Source organism: Enhydra lutris, unplaced genomic scaffold (genome assembly GCF_002288905.1).
Source record: "Enhydra lutris kenyoni isolate GAN:26980312 unplaced genomic scaffold, ASM228890v2 scaffoldscaffold2, whole genome shotgun sequence".
NCBI classification, from domain to species: Eukaryota; Metazoa; Chordata; class Mammalia; order Carnivora; family Mustelidae; genus Enhydra; species Enhydra lutris.
The window spans coordinates 75,272,457-75,291,143 of NW_019154086.1; positions in this window are offsets into that span (position 1 = coordinate 75,272,457).

Sequence of the window (18,687 nt, forward strand, 5' to 3'; positions counted from 1 at the left end):
GATTGTGAACTTGAAAGAGAGGTTACTGAGTCTAAGGTGGTTTGAAGTGGCTGTATGAAATGGGTTCTGAAGAGCCCAGTGCCATTTCTACGGAATCACCTCATGAGATTCCACTTACTAAATGGTTGTCTTGATAAAAATGTGAATAGATAAAGGAATTGCTAGCTGGAATAATATTGACATTCCAAGAGGACAGAGCAGAATGCTGGGGCAAGGGATAAGAAGATGACATTTTTGTTTGACACACATTTGTCTGGCTTATGTTGCATCTTCGCATGAGAACTAGTAAGATGAGGTTGACAAAATTGAATGGGACAATCCTGTGGATGCTAAATAGACGAGGTTTTAACTGGGAGTCAAGGTTTATCTACACAATGATTTTGTCTCGCAGAGCCTGGTTTTCTTTTTTCTCACATTAGCCTCTTATGATGATCCTCTCCATTATCCAAACTTCAATTGTTGGTTATTCTATGTGTTCACAGGCTCCCATGTGTATATCTCTGGCTGGTAACATTCTCTCATACATAGATCTATAGGTAAAAGTACATAGTAGACAGTTCTATCTGAATGTCCTATAAACATTTCAAACCCAGCATATCTAAAAACACATATTGTATCTCTCTGTATGCTTTTTCTTTTTCTCCTCCTTTCTTTCTTATCTCAGTAAATGACACTACCTAGTATTTGCTCTTGACTTTGGATTTGTCTTCACTCTCCAATCCAATGCACTACCAAATCTCACCAATTCCACCTCCAATATATATTCCAAATCCATTAGTTGTTCTCTGATCCCTCTGCCACAAATGTGGATGAGACTTCATTCATTTCTTGCATTCATCTCAGGCCTTGAACTGGTCCCTCTACCTTCAATCTTGTCCCTTCCCATGCCTTCTTCACACAACAGTTAGGATGATGTCCAAGAACACATACCTCCCATCATATGCATAAATTAATTTCAGAAATATTATATTCAGAAATATTCAGAATATTCAGAAATATTCAGAAATATTATATTCAGAAATATATATAGAATGTAAAATTTCCACAAATAAATTAAAGAAAACAGTTAAGGATGACTATATAGAATTCACCCAAAATAGCCAGAATGGACTTATCATTGCTCTTTAAGCCCTCCTTCCTTCAGACTTGTTCAATTTTCCCTACATGTAATGCCTTTTTCCCAGCTTCACTCATCAAATAGTCTACTTTTCCATTGGGGTTTTTAATAATATTAACAACAACATTTTAAAAATCACAATAATAGCATCACCTCAAATTTTATATGCAATTCCCAAATGCTTTCTCTAAAATGTATCCTTCCGAATTAGTCATGAAAGACATCATGAACGAAGTTATATGACATGACACCTCAAAGATATTAAGTTTCCTGTACAAGGTCATACAGCTATTAAATAGCCACACCTCCAGTTTCCCCAATTCTCCCCATGAGGTCTTCTCTGGACCTCTCTCTTCCTCATGTTTATGACATTTTTGTTTTTAATTTTTTATGGCCCTTGATATTAAGAATCCCTTAAATTTCATACATTGCTTTTCTGTTTGCAAAACAATTTCTCATGCTAAATTCTTAGTTCTCTTTTTTAATACATATTTTACATTAAAATAGTTTTAGATTTACAGAAAAATTGCAGACAGCATAGACAGTTCCTATATGTACCACACCCAGTTCTCTTTATCATTAATATCTTACACTAATATGGTACTGTTTTTATAATAAATGAACCCATATCAGTACATTATTATTAACTAAAGCTATGGTTCACTCAAATTTCCCAATTTTAAAAAATCTCCTTAGATGTTAACGTAATGTCCTTTTTTGCTTACATGATCCTATCCAGGCTATCACGTGACATTTGGTCCTCATTTCTCTTTAACCTCCTCTTGATGGTTATAATTTCTGAGACTTCTCATTTTGGTGATCTTGATGGTTTTGAAAAATACTGATCTGATATTTGATAGAATGTCCTTTGGTTGTTATTTGTTTGATGTTTTCCTCATGATTATTCTTGGGTTACAGTTTTTTGGAAGAAGAACACACAGGTAAAGGGCCATCTTTATATCATAGTAAGCATACCTACTGTCAATATGACATCACTGTTGGTGTTAATCTTGATCACTTGTCTGACTTTTTGTCAGTCTGTCCAGCAGCTCAGAAATAACTAATTTTCCCTTTCCACACTGTCCTTGATGCATGGAAGTTATCATGGAAAGCCCACACTTGAGGAGTAGGGAGTTATGCTCCAAGTGCACAGTAGCTACACAAATTATTTGAAATTCTCCTGCGTGGGAGATTTGTCTATTGTCCCACGTTTATTTATTTATTCATTCAATTATTTATTTATATCAGTATGGATCCATGGATATTTATTTTATACTTTTTTTTTTCACTCAAATTTTTTTCACTCAAATTTTTCCATCTTTGAATGTTGGAAGCTCTTTCTGTTGGCTCTCACTTCTCTTTTATTCTTACAACTGCTTGCAGAGGCTACATTATTCATTCCTTCCACTAGCATACTGCTGCTCCTCCTTAACTTTATGTAATGTAAAAAAGTATAGACTACCTACCAAGTTAAACCACCTCCATCCCCCAGCCTCTCCTCTCCTGCGTCAGTCTCCAAATACAAAGGAAGCTAATATAAAGCAACCCCCTGCAGTTTAGGTGTTGCATTAGTTTTTATTATATTTTCTCGTTCTTCCTTTTTTTTTTTTTTTTTTGTATTAGTAAATCTTTGCCTTTGGATGTTGGAGTGTTTTATATAAATGTTTTTATTCTCCATAAACACCTGGGTGTCAATAAGTACTTGACCCCCCTATGAACACTTATTGATGTGTAAGTGCCGAGAAATAAGTGGTGATACTGAGAAGGAAATGAGACCCCTTATGAATTTTATTGCAATGACCTGAGTTGGGGATCATATCATATTAATTCATTCCTCAGTAATGAATAAATCAGTGATTTTTAAGCTTTAGTATGTATCAGCACCATCTGAGAATCTTGGTAAAATAAAATTGCTGGACTCCATCTCCAGAATTTCTGATTCAATAGGTTCTGTGTAGACTCACGAATTTGCATTTCTAATAAGCTTCCAAGTGTATTGGTTCGCTAGGGCTGCCATCACAAGATACCACAGACTGGGTGGCTTCAACAACAAAAACTTATTTTTTCATAGATCTGGAGGTTGGAAGTCTAAATTCAAGGTGTTAGTGGGGTTAGTTTCTTCTGAGGCCTCTCTCGGTTTGAAGATGAATGCATTTTTGATGTTCCCTCATAAATTCTTTTCTCTGTGGATATAGCTTTCTGCTATCTCTCATTTACACTTCTTATAAGGACACCAGTTAAAGTAGTTATGTTATGGTCACATTCTCATGGCTTCATTTTAACTTAATACCTCTTTAAAGGCCCTATCTTCAAATATGGTCACATTCTGAGGTACTGGGGATTAGGGTTTCAACTCACGAATATTGGGGGAGAACACAATTAACCCATTATACCAGCTTATCCTGATGCTGATGTTAAGATTTATTGACTTAAATCATCAGGAAAAGCTGAGGATGTGTGAAGAAAATCTGACAGGGATCTGGATGAGTTGTGATGACAATGCCAGTGAAGAAAAGACAGAAGATGACTTCTAGATAGGAAGGCTCCTCTTTCACAACTTTGACTAAGACTGATAACCATACACCAGGTGGATTGGGAACAAGTTGAGTTGTTGTCAGGAAAATGCTTTGTTTTCACCTTCCACAGACTCCAAATCACTAGAAAGATTGTATCCATGTGAGAGATGTTTAAAATTACTGGAAATTCAGAGCCGTCATAAGACATTTGCCGATTCACTGCTTAATGTGTTGTTTTCTGCTTCCTCCTTATGGCTTCCTATAGATTACTCTTAAAGGTGTTTATGAATGGGGGACACTGAGCTTTCCAGACTTAATTACAATGACATTTAAGTTGGGAAGATTAAATGTATCATACCAATTAAGGAGCACCTCATTTCAGAGGGTTTTTCAGCATAATTTTAGCAGAGGTCTCTCCAGAGAGATAAGCAAGTATTTCTGCCAATTCCTTGTGGATCAGGATTTATATTTTTAGTTCACGCTCTGAAGTTAGTGGCCCTTGAGAATACATGCCAAGTGCTGGGATCTCTAATTTAGCATTCTGTCTTGCTTAGGGTTCAAGTTTCATAAACTCTCTCTCACATGAACAAGGCCAGACTCTAGGTCACTCAGAAAAAACAAGAGCCACTATTGCAAAACTCTGTTTTTGTCCTGATCCCTATAAATTTCTCTTAATTTCTTCAGTAATTCATTGTACAATTAAAGAAGATAATTGTGTGTGTATGTGTGTATGTGCATGCATTTTTGTTTTCTATTCCAGTTAGCTATAATTTCATACAGCAAACTGATACTCTTACTGGAAGCATCTCTGGATTTCTAGTTTGCTAGTTTACGAAAAACGTCCTTATTTGCTTTGTATTACTTTTATCATTGCCAAGTTTCTTGAAAGTAGTGTTTGTGCTTGTTGACTCGTCTTATTATCTTTGATTTGACTCAGTATTAAGTAAATGTGGGAGGGACCTTAATGGTTATGCATCTTAAACCACATATACTGTAGTTTTCAGAGATTGGCAGAAAACTCAGCGTCACTGAGGCCAGGGCAGAAAAGAGGTATATCAGAAGAAGCATTTGAGAAACTTTTACAAGAGTCAAAGTGAAATCAATGAGAACTAATTTTATTATCTTCCCAATCTTCCATTTCAAATGTGTGTGTGTACATGTGTTCTTCTGTGTATATACATGCATTCTTATGGCAGACGGGAAGAGAGGAATAATACACCCCCTAAACAATCTTCAGAGACACCTCCTTCTTTTCTAAGTTCCATATTCAGTCAATCACAAAATATTGAAATTCAAACTTCCAATAGTTCTTGATCCAATATTGATTCTTTGCCACAATTAACATCAACCTTACCAGAAACTATTGCCTTATTTCAGGTTTTTGCTTTTCTCCTTAGTTCAAGGATCAGCATAATGTCCTTGACTTACCTCTTTTCCACTGAGCTTAAAATATTTACTATCTGGCCTTGTTTAAAAAAAAAAAAAGTTTGCATATACCTGCCATAGTTCAAAAATGTTCCTTAAATGCTTATTTTTGGTTTTGTTTCTCTTCTCCTGCAAAATACTCAGTTTGTGACCTACCACCTAAACAGTGGATTCTTAGCTCTTCATCATGGTCTGTGACATAATCATGTGTAGCTACTCCCATCTGCGACTGTATCGCATATCTCTCTTCTGCTTATTCTATAGTCTAATTCTAAACAATCTGGAGTTCTGTGACTCCATTGTGTTCTCCCATACACACACTAATGCCTCAGCCTAGAATGTGCTTCATTTTTGTCCAACCTAAAACATTTCTAATAGTCTTTTAGTAATCATCACAAGCATTTTTCTTCTCTAAAGTCTATGGATTTTTCTCGAACAATAGTAAAGTGAAGTAGTCAGGAGCATGGATTCTCTGGTGCCACAGTGCCTCTCTCTGCTTCACTCCTGGCTTCACTACTCACTAGCTGTGTTACCTTGGGCAAGTAATTTTAAAACCTCAAGTTCACAGTCTCCTTTTTTTTTTCCCCCCAAAAGAAGTATGCTCAAGAAAATGTAAACTAAAAAGAAATTCATTTGGCTTTAATTTGCCCTTCCTCTTTGCTGTCAAATTCATATATAGAAAATTAAATCACTGTCTTGAGAAAACTACTTGAAAAAGTGAACATATGTATCTTTACAAAAACACAATAAGGGCAAAGATAAGAAAAGAAACATGAAAAATGTAAAAGAAGAAGTTTCAAAATGTGACAATCTGTCAGGTAGATTCAGGTCACATAGGGAAGTCTTCAATTACATTAGGTGAAATATCTGTCTGAAGCATTACTTCCTCCCACAGATATGTTCTCAGTTTTCCATTTGAACAGTTGACCTTTCATTAATTTTTAAGCCTTGTGCTATGTTTATACTGCTATCTTCTCACATCATTTCTGACTGCTTTTAGACTCAAAATATTCACAGTCATATGATGGATTTAGTAGACAGTTGAATTGCTTTTGCCCTGTCATCTTAACCAACCTGAATTACTAAGTATAATTTTAATATCAAAATAATTAAGTAATTGTTCAAGAGGCACTCCAGGTTTATAAAATCTCTCTCTCTTTCTCATTTTATCATCATCATCATCATCATCATGTGTGTGTGTGTGTGTGTGTGCGTGTGTGTTTATATATGTGTGTGTGGTGTGTATTCTGATAAGAACTTATTTTTATTAGACAATGTTTAATTATCCATTAAACCAAAGTGACAACTAAAGATATCAAAGGCAATTATAAAAGGTTACGTAGTTGTGGGTAAAATTTAGCTCTTTTAATATTAAGCCTCAGTTATTTTTAAGTAACCAAAGACTGACAAACAAATCATTTTCGCAAACATAGAATCTTTAAACAAAAGGTAAAGAAAAACTTATGTTTACAATTTCTGATAAGAACTTGTATTGTTGATTTTATTAATTTTTTTTCACCAAACTAAAACAATTTGTTGTTTATATCCTACCTTGTTCAACAAAACTTTCTTTCTTCAGCTGTTAGAAACAAGTGATATATAGTAACATACCCACCTAAAATCACACATATATAGTAACATACCCACCTAAAATCACACATATACACCTACACATATTCATATGTGACATTCATCAGAAGATATTACCTCTTTCACTTTTTCATCCAAATTTTATAATTTTGATGTTCAGTGCACTTGACCATGTGTCTGGCTGCTAAGCATTCCTTTCCTTAAAGGGGATAAAAACTTCTCTGTTGTCTTTCTTAAAATGTAAAAATTGATGTAGCATCATTAGTAGTATACAAGTGATTTTTTTCTGATGTGTGTATAAATCATATTTCCCCGTCTATTGTTCTGTTTATAGGTTAGCATAAAAATCTATTAAGATGTACTGAAATACCTCTTTGATTCCAGGACTTCAAATTCTTTCTTTTCTATCATTGATGGCCAAGTTGGAACTTGGCTTCTTTCCTTTTAAACTGACAGAAAAGAATAAGAACAGAACTCCAACTCAGAAACATAGAAATCAGTGAGGAAAAAGAGAGGAACTATTTTTATTTATTTATTTATTTATTTGGCATTGAGAGAGAGACACACACAACAAGAGAGGGAACACAAACAGAGGGTGTGGGGCGGGGAGAAGCAGGCTTCCCACCAAGCAGAGAGCCTGATGTTGGGCTTAATTCCAGGACCCTGGGACCATAACCTGGGAGGAAGACAGATGCTTTCCTCTATTTTCCTCTAATAAGGAACTATTTTAGATATGATGTTACAACCACATTTAACGGACTTTTAAAGAGTTATTAGCTAGTGGTTTAAAAAACAGATTCCACTAAGTTCTGTGGGAAGCTAAGGGAATGAATTGATAAAGAAACAACTCTCTTCAACGTTTTTATATAAAAATTCAAAATTTTCAGTAAAAAGAAAGTAAAATGTGTAATAGGCAATATGCTTCATCATGTTTTTTCTTGTTGACACAAAGGACTCCAGTGAAGGTTGTCATTAATTGTCAGACCATTAACACTATAATATCACTTGGCAGTTTTCACCTGCTGCATCCAAAGTGATCAGTTGTTTTCTTACCACTGCCAGCTCTACGAGTGGTTTATAAGAATGTGTGGCTAGGTGAGACTTCTTGAAACACTTGTACTAAAAATAGAAAACTATGCTCTCTTTCTTAGATTCATGGTGGCTACAATAGGGTCATTTATGGATAAAGGTCCTTTTGACAAAACCAACCCAAGCCTATGTATAATTGGCTAGAGAATAAATCTAGATTCTTCAGAAAACAAAGAAAAATTAAGATAAAAAGAGGAGGAAAAAATATTTTCACATATTCATTAACTACATCAGAATCATAGTAGGCCTTTTCTGCATATTTCTCTTTCGTTTAAACACTGTAATAAATTGCAGTGATAGCTTTGGGGCCACACGTTGGTTCAAAACAGATTTTCTCCAACAGCATGATCTTGAAAAAACCTCACCATTTTGGGCTTCAGACTCTTCATCTGCCAAATGGGTTAATAATATCTATATTAAAAAGTCGCTGTAATGTTTGGTAAAATATTAAATATTCAGTGAGTGGTATATAAGACACCCTCAGAATAGTAGTTCTAATTATGAAGACTGCTGCAGACAATAAAGTAGAAGTCATTGATAGTGTAAATACATTTTATAACTTAGCAAATGGCACAATAAAGAAAACATGTAGTGGAATTAGCCAAGTTATCAACATTATTCCCCTACCTTCAAACGACTTTGACTTTTCCTGTGTATTAGAGAATTTAACCAGTAGCATGTAACTGCTTCTCCTAACTCTTCCCTGAAAGCTTCCTTCTCAACAAAGCTCATGAGAATCAGTTGATCCCTGGGAAAAACTGGAAGTGCTTTAGCACCAGCTTTGTGGGCAGGTGGACTAGTGAGCTCAGGCTGTCGTAACAAAATGCCACTGAATATGTGGCTTAAATAAATAAATGGAATGTATTTTCTCACAGTTCTGGAGGCTCAAAGTGCAATATCAGGTCTTAACATATTTGGTTTCTTGTGAGGTATTTCTTAATAGCTTGTAGATGGCCACTTTCTCCATGTCCCCATACGACTTCTTCTTGGCATATACTCTGTGTATACACAACACGGAGTGTCTTTTCTTCTACTTACAAGGAACTCAGTCCTATCAGATGAAGGGCCCCACCCCTATTGACATTTTTTAACCTTTATTTTCTTCTGAAGGGTCCTATCTGCAATGATAGTCACATTGGGAGTTAGGGCTGCAATATATGAACTAGGTGACACACAATCCAGCCCATAACAGCAAGTAGCCAAGAAGATATTAAGGTTGGCAAATCATCTATAATATCTCACAAAATGAAGAGATTATAAAAGTATATATTTGGATTTTTTTATGTCATTTTTAACATTAAACTTCAATGATTCTTAAGTTTTTCTTCTGTCACCACAGAGTCCATATAAATATGTTGTGTATTTTTTTAAAAATAAAATAATTTTAAAACATTTTAAGGCAATTAAAATTATTTACTTTAATAATAAATTAATTATTATTTAATATTAATAATAATAATAATTAATAATAATATATTATATTATATTATATTATATTATATTATATTATGACAGTAGTGTCATAAAATCCCTTACTATAACTAGAGAAAAAGATTATTCTACAGTGTTTTATACTTTGTATGATATGCTGTGTTTGGTGCTGGGGACTAAATAAGAAGGTGTGAAGGGATAAAAAAGCCCAGTTTGGTGTTAGATCTATGATTTTATGCCAAGAATCAAGATTTTTCTTTTCCAAGGAAGTGGAGAACTGTGAAATAGACATGAAGTGTTTTTTGTTTTTGTTTTTGTTTTTAGAAAGAGTTTTATTTCTCCAAATAACTTATCCAATCTATAAATGTGTGTCAAAGCATTGTGGTTACTTACAAAAAAGTGAAAAAAATGTAATTTTTATAAACATTTTCAACTGCTACTTGCAACTCCTAATGAAAACCATGCTTGAAGCTTTTGTAACATTTCACATGTCAATATATGTTTACTACAGCATCCAACACTTCTCAAGGATTTGAAAATAAGAGAGCCATGTTAAAAAAAAAAACAAAAAACAAAACAAAAAACAAAACAAAAAAAACCTAGGATTGATTTTCTTCTAAACACTGTGAAAAATAATGGTAAGGGCCAGGATTAGAACTTGGCAATTTTCATTCATAAATTTATTCAGCCATGTTTTCAAAGCCTGCCAGGAATATTAAGCTCACCAAGTCAAGAAATAAAGTGAATTAAATGAATACAACTCAAATGAACTTCTAACTAGAACACTGGGAAATGAAAAGAAAAATGTATTATTTATTGCATTCTTCTCACATAAAAAAAAAGAAAGAAAGAAAAAAAAGAAACTTTTAACCTGGATAAATACCAGACATGGTTTGGATAAGAATCCTGCACATTCCTCAACTCTGTGCCAGTTCTGAGTCTGGATTGTGATTCATGGAACAAGTGTGTGCATTGCCTCCATTCTGATTCCGTCTGCATCCTTTAAAAACACAAATACAAGATTAGAGCAATATGACCTACTTTTGCAATTCCTCTCACTCCCCTCCCTTTTAAGAAATATCCTTTTCTTTAATTCTTGGAAAAAACCTAAGCTAGTTTACATACACAGTAACATTTTAATTAGTGGATCACTAGAACCTAGAAGATGTATTCTGTAAGATATATAACATGTTATGCATAATAAGATAGTATTCGTACGTGGAAGAGTGTGTGCTGATACTCTTAAAGTTAAAAAATAAATCACAGTGTTTTGCTTCATTTTGATGAAAACACAGACTTTCCTGGAAAATCTCAATGAGCACAAAGAAAGGGGGGTAACATTATGTAAGCCATTGTTTCAATACATTTTCAAACTATTGCTTATTGATAAGCAGAGTGGTTTAAACAAATTTTTTTTGGAGAGATATTGAATTTGGATGATATATACTTTGCAAATGAAACTATTTTGGAAAAAATTATACTTGAACAAATGGCAAATGATGACAGGCTAGAGACACAACCTAGGATTACTACAGAATCAGATGCTTTAGTCCCCAAACATAAAGCAACATGACCTTAGAAAACACAAGTCTGAGAGTTTGGTTTTTCTAATTAGGGAAACACAGAAGTATAAGAATAATTAGTATTAACAGTTTGAAGAGTGTAGGATAATTCTTAATTTGAGTTAGACATTTCTCACCCAATTTCCTGTTGGAAGAGAGTTACATAATTGTGCTAAGTATTTGAGTTCCATTTTCATATTAAACTCTATAATAAATGGAAAATATACAACCCAGATTCCCTAGTTATTAGGTGGCTCAGTATTTCAAGATCCTTAGCAAATTGTGACTATATAATTTGAAAGTTGTAATTAAAAATTTTTAAATGTAGCCACTTTTCCAACTCCATGTTATAAGGTTGACATTTTAAACACTATGGTGGACTAAAAACTAGTAATGAGATATTAATTTGTTACAAGGTTAGCAACATTTTAGATGAGGATAGTCAAGGTGCTACCCTCTTTTATTTTCCCTTCCAAAAGAACGGTTCTTGACTACCGGATCATCCTTTTTACAGTGAGTGCTCTATAAAGTGGAAGATTATGTAAACATTTCTTTCCCATCTGTGAAATAAGAGGCTGAGTCCATTAGCTGAGTTGTGTATTTTCTGCTACAAATAATAATAATAAAGGAGTTATAATTAAAGGGGTCCAGGAGAAATACATAAAATGAATTTAAATATAGACATTAAGTTCTGAGATTTAAAAAAGAAGAGAAGGAGGAGAAAGAGTAGTGGATTTCAAATACAGGTGAATGTTAAAAATTATTAAAATGCCAAACATACAATATCAATGTCCCAGACTCAGGTATTTTGATTCAGTAAGTCTATAGTTAGGCCCCCAAATATGAACTTACAAGAAAAAATTTTAAATCTTCACTTCCATAAATAAATGTTCACAGAAAAGGATCATTATCATTTTCTTCATTCTCTGTTGTAACTAAGAAGAAGAAATAGGTCACCTTGCAGATACCACTGTTCTAGACCGGCGGTGCTACACAGCCAGGGACAACCCCATGTGTTCTTGGACATTGCCATGTATGGTGAGCCCTTGGGCCGGTCTCCTTGGAGCTGTTTGCAAAGTTCCAAAGACAGCAGAGGACTCTTGCTCTGAGCAGTGGGGAGAAAGGGTTTGGTTATAAACTTTCCTGCTTTCCCAGGATTATTCTGGAATTTCTGTGCCAGGGTGGTATCTTCCCATGCCATCACGGCTCAGGAAGCAAGTCCATCTACGGGGAGAAATTGGATGATGAGAATTTCATCTTGAAACACATGGGTCCTGGCATGTAGTCCATGGCGGATGCTGGGCTGAGCACAACTGGTTCCCAGTTTTTCAATTGAGTCGTTGGATGGCAAGCATGGGGTGTTGGGCAAGGTAAGAGAGGGTAGGAATATTGTGGCAGCATGGATTGGTTTGGGTCCAGGAATGGCAAGACCAGTAAAATCACAATTGCCGACTATGGACAAATCTAATAAATTTGCCTTGTGTTTTATCTTAGCTACCAGACCATTTCTTCTGTAGCTCAGGAGATCACCCCTCACACCCATCTGCTTGAAAGATCCTATAATCTGTATGCCCTTGTAGTAATTCCATATTTTCCTTACTCCCCTCCAAGTCTAGCTGTATTTCAGAGTTGTTTATGATTATGTAATAAAAACTAAACAAAAATGATAAAAAAGAAGAAATAAAATTAAGCTGCTTATAAGGTATTTGGCTTTAGTTGTTAGAGAAAAAACATATCTGACAGTAATAATTATAATATTTAAATCATATAATGGATACCTGTGGCTATGGGGTATCCTTTTTTTAAATTTAAAAATTTTTTTTATTAACATATAATGTATTATTAGCCCCAGGGGTACATATCTGTGAATCGCCAGGTTTGCACACTTCACAGCACTCACTATATCACCTACCTTCCCCAATGTCCATAACCCAACTGCCCTCTCCCTACTCCCTGCCCCCGGCAACCCTCAGTTTGTTTTGTGAGATTAAGAGTCTCTTATGGTTTGTCTCCCTCCCAATCTATGGGGTATCCTTTAATAATCTTTCAAAACCGTGAATAAATTGTATTATTTTAGTTACAGATTAGTAGTTAAAGTGGAGAGATAATTTTCTAGGAAAGAAAACTAATTTTTAATTACCATCCTGGCACAAACACATTAATTTTCGACAGATAACCCTCACAACAACCATTTGGGTAGGTCCAATCCATCATGATTTCATATATGACGATGTAAGTTGCAAAAGGACTAAGGATTTGCCCAAGGTTACACTGCTAGTCAATTATTAAACCAGATTGCAAACTCAGAATCCTCAACTACAAATCCTGTCGTTTTCTTCTACATTGCCTCTCTCCAAACTGAAATATTCCAGAATCAACATGTCTTTCCTCATCTAATTCTTCCCACAGCATCACAACTATTTGTCTAGAACTACAGATATAGGTGATTTGCCAACTTGAAAATCTTTAGTAACTTCCCACTTCTCGTATAACTAATTCAAGATTTCTGGGCAGAGTACAGAGGTCTCCAATATATATATATATATATATATATATATACCTTTAGCCTCTCTTTGATCCCTCTCCAGCTTTGTGTCAATCAGATTTACCTGTCTTCCTAGAATAACAAGATGCCCCCATCCCGAAGTTTTCTATCTGGAATACATGTAACAGTCTTATCCCCTTAATTCATTCTGAGTCGTCGTCTTCTTTTTTTTTTTTTTTTGAGGGGAAGAGGAAGCCTGCCATAAACACCTTCTTTCTGACACCCAGAAAACTAGTTTTTCCTTCTTTATGATCTCACTATATTCCATGAGCCCGACCCCATTATCTAACCATTTGTTACATGTCAGTGTCCATGATTGAAATATAAGCAACTTGAAACAAGATCCTAGTTTTATTCATCTTTGTGTCCTTGCACCGAAGTATTATTTGGGGCACATTAAGTTTACTTAGATAAACTAAAGTATGATCATAAAATAGTTAATAGTCTTTTTGCCTTGTAATAAATTTCAATTCACCATGGATATGTCCTACAATTAAAATATGAACTTTTAAATTAACTATATATGGATGAAATTATAGTTCATTTTCATATTTTCATTAGTATGCCAAGGTATTTTCCTAGTGAATAATTTAAAATGCTTTTGAAAAATCCTCCTTATCAAGGGCCAAAAGATTATTTATTATTAGCTAAATATGCCTTTGCCTGATATTTAAAATTAACAGTGGGTATATCAGCATTATTAATATGCAGGTATTCAAAAACTGAGAAATAGATTACATCATGCATCTATAAATTTTCTCGCTAAACCATATTAAAGATATACCTTCATAAATATTTATAACTTATACTCATTTTTTATTACTAGCAAAATCTAGAGGATAGCAAGTGTAGCTGAAAGAGGCCCAAAAGCATTAGTTGGATGACATGTTCTTGAGTAGAATGAGTAGAATTACTACAATGAGTTTCTGTTCATTCCTCTGTGGAATGAATAGGAAGATAGTTTATTATTATTTGGTTTATTAAAGTTTGTATTTCTCCTTCACAGTCAAATTTGGACCCTATTCAAAATGCTTGCTCTGAGCTATGTTATGTACATCTTACGTGTTTATGCATTTTTCTGGAGACGTGCATGGGGGCTAACTAACATTCTTCAAAATCCCTAAATCTACACTTACTATAGAAGGTTATGATGACAAAGCTCACTTTGACATGCTTGGAGACCTTGTACCATTCGATTTTCATTAACAGTATATCTGTAGTTTATAAGCAGGCACACTGGAGCTCTAACACACTTAGTTCTATTAACTGTATTTTTTTTTTTGTTTCTAAATATGCTTGTAACTAAGTCATTCCTTTTTCACATACATATTTCTGAAACTTTCCCCCAAATTCTCCTATTTTCAAGTCTTCATACCAATTAGACATTTTTTTTTCCACATCCCGGTCCATATGGGTTTTAGCTGTCTAGGTAACACTGGGAAATTGCCTTATAAAAACTGTGTTATTAATAAAACCGGGTAGCATGCCTTACTGGGGTAATGCATTATTTCTAATCTCCTACCATTATGTTTCAAGACAAAATCTTGACTGATGTCCCTGAAATTGCCTCTACCAAGGCCATTTACAACTACAACTTGGAAGTGATGTGTTCCATGAAGATCCTGATAATGCCAAGAACAGAGGCTGGGTTTGCTTGGCCTTGATGAATGTTGCCCAAACATTTGAGTTATTGGACTTCAGCAATGTATCATTCTGCAAAATCTGAGAAAAGAAAACAATTTTAGAAGATAACTATAAACACTTTCTGGAAACATTAGACCTTCCGAGACACTTTCAAATAGCATCTCAAATTAATTAAAACATCTTAGTTCAAAACCCATGGCTACTGTATTCCTTTATGTGACAAATCATAGGAAAAGCCTAAAAATGCCAACTTTACAATGCAGAAAGTAAATCTTTGAATTGAAAAAAAAAAGAGGAAAACTCAAAAGTCAAATTTAAATTTCACTTAAAAATGTAATAGTGTGTTTCAAGTAAGCAAACTTCAAGTAAGATTTTTAGTAGCTTCAACAAACAAATACGTTAAATTTATTTCCTTCATTAGTCTTTCACTAAAGGTGGGAAAGTAAAAGCAATTCTAACTCATCCTTTGTATATGTAGATTACAGTGATGTCATCCATGGATTAAGAATTCTAACATCCTCTGCTGTCTATCCATTTCCCTTGAACTATTCAGCACTGGAACCAGAAATATTGGTACCTCTTTCTTCATCATTGCTGGTCTTACATGTACTCTTGTCCCTAGGGGGAAACTTCAATTTCAGAGCTGGAAACACATCACTGTCATCATAAAGTAGGAGCTTTGCTTTGCCTTCATTTTTGCGATAACTTTTTGGTATCTCAGCACTATATTGTATCCTGTTCCTGAAATTTTTTAAGATACAATTCCCCGGGGTGCTGGGGTGGCTCAGTCAGTTGAGTGTCCAGCTGTTGACTTGGGCTCTGGTGGTGATCTCGGGGTCCCTGGCTCTGCACTCAGCTGAGAGTCATCTTGAGGATTCTCTCTCCCTCTCCCTGATCCTGTGTGTGCACACGTTCTCTCTAAAATGAGTAAATAAATCTTTAAAAAAAAGATAGTAACTTCCGTTCTCATATGATTCTTGTATTTTCATCTAAATGTTGTTTTACTCTTTAAGCCATTTTCTGTGTACCATCTTCTATCATCTTTGAAAGTCTGCTTGCCATAGATCATTTAATACCTTTGAAGAAAATAGCTGTAGGATAACCTATGTGGAAATACTAGAGAGATTTTGAACACTCATCTGCCCTCAAATATTTTTTCTGGTGGCAACCAAAATTCTGCCATTTTGAAACAAATGGTCTCAAAAAGAACAATACCTTCTTCCCTCAGCCATTTCATGCACGTCGTCTCATCAGATTAATTTCCTTAAGTGACTAAAGAGAGCAGGCAGCCAAGAAAGTAAACGTTTTGTTGGGTGGGATGAAATGCAGAATGATACCAAACGAAACCAGACCATGGAACATGCAATAGTGGCCTCCAGACAGCGGGAAATATTGGAGCAGAAAAACACCTTTTTCTAACATTGACCACTAGGGGAGCCTGGGTGTCTCAGGTGGTTAAGTGTGTTTGGCTCCTGTCATGATCTCAGGGTCCTGGGATCCAGCCCCAAGTTGGACTCAGTGCGGAATCTCCCTCTCCCTCTCCCTCCGGGCGCTCTCTCTCTCACTGGCTCTCTCTCAAATAAATAAATAAAAACCTTCAAAAAAAATAAAATTGACCCCTAACTCCACTGCAATAATGATATCTTCCAGAAAGTACAGAAACGATAACTTATGCTCTGAAGGTCAAGCAGAGGAAGGTGACAATGTAACACCACATTGAAACCTCAGCTTTACCTAATCATTTATCTTCATGAAGGCACACTCATCAGCTTTTGCCCTCCATGTTGCACTATGTGAAACTCTATTTCAGACTGATAAGTAATGTGTTAATAGTTTTTACCAGTTGTGGCAGCTCTTTAAATTTTTTCTTTAAAAGACCCATATGCATATTTATTTTAGTATTCAAAAGTGCTAGGTATGGTCACATTTTAAAATTTGGGCAATCATGTACCATAAGCTTTAGATCATTAGTCCAAAAATTAAGAGTTATTTATTCTTCATCTTTGTTCACTGTTCTATATTACTATTTTACTACTGGCCTTGGAGAATTTATTTATTTAATGGAGTTATTGTCTCATGTGTATCAGAATGTTTTTCCCAGATTGGCAGTTGACTATAGTCTGCTTTCTTTTTGTGCTGTTTTATTGCTGGAGTTATGTATCCTAAGTTTATAGGTAAAATCGGAATACTTGTCCAATTTCCATTTCCCTAGTAAAACTTGACCCTGCACAGTTACAATTAACAATGCACCAGGCTTTTCTTTGGACTCAGCAGTATAGAGGACTAACTCAGTCCCCAGAGTACAATTTCATACAATGAAACACTCTGCTGGATGCCCTGGTGACTCAAAGAATTAATGCGTTTTTCAAGTGCCAAATTTAATCTCAGATATTAGGTCATGTTTTGGGAGAATGCACTTTAATAAAAAGTCTTCATATTAGGACACAATAAGGAAATCATAAGTTTATGAAAGACAAATAAAATGTTCCCTCTCTGCAAAGTATTTTTCCAAGAGATATTTATCGAATAATAGTGACAAATTTATCAATCATGGAATGCTCTAGGGTTAGTTCCATGCTTACCGTTAAAGACACTTTTTGCAAGCTATAATTACAAAAAAGTTATATGCAATTTTAGTTTAAAGACAGTAGTTAAAATAAGCAAAGTTGCCTGTTAGCCAAGCCCTCCTTGCTGCACACCAGCATGGAAACTTGTAACTATGTCTCCCATTCCTTAAGCAATAAGCCCAGCACTCTACTGGGAAATAAGAAAGTGAAGACCTGGTGCACGCGAAGGAGATTATTTTATAAGTAAATTTTAGAAGAAAATAATATAAATCTACACCAATTCAGTAATTTCTCTCTTAGGATTATCCCTATTTAAAAATGCAAACTAAGTAAAGCATGAAAAATTGAAGTATGCAACAATAAAATTTGTCCATCAATAATACAGAACAAAACAAAAACAATACTAAACAATTGATAAAATGATTTTTTTCAAGATTTTATTTATTTATTCATAAAAGACAGAGAGAGAGAGGCAGAGACAGAGGGAGAAGCAGGCTCCCTGTTCATCTGATGCGGGACTTGATCCCAGGACCCTGAGATCATGACCTGAGCTGAAGGCAGGCGCTTAACTGACAACACCCAGGCGCCCAGTAAAAATGAATAAAAATTTAAAAATAAAATTAAAAAAAATTATTTCTATTAATCAAATAACCTAACTGGGAGTTAAAAAATTATACCCCAGATAATTTCATAGCCCATAGAACCTTCACCTTAATAAAGATCTCTATCTTATTTTCTCTATAAGATTTTATATACCTCATACATAATCAAGATTATTATTAATCCTAGGAGTTTTTTTTTTATATGTAAAAATATCCATCTGAATTTATCAATCATTAATGAAAATGACAAAAATTAATGAAATTTAAATGGGTACAAACGCAAACATAAAATGTGCCAAATAAGTAGAATGAACCAAGAATTCATTAAAAGCTGAAGGGGTGTTTGGGGTATTAAAGGGGGAAACCTTATCTTGAGTGACATCTAGTGGTCTACTTCAGAATGTCATTTAAAAAAAACAAGCTTTTGTTGAAGATTAGGCTGCCGCACAGATTAAGGAACTATTACAGATGGGGCAATTTAGTTCTTGATCAAATCATATGTTACATTTGTGTAAAAATTATAGGCATCTGCTGAAAAATAACTTTATATAAGCAGTAAAATTATTTGTTTTAGGTAACAATGGAAATCACGGGGCTTA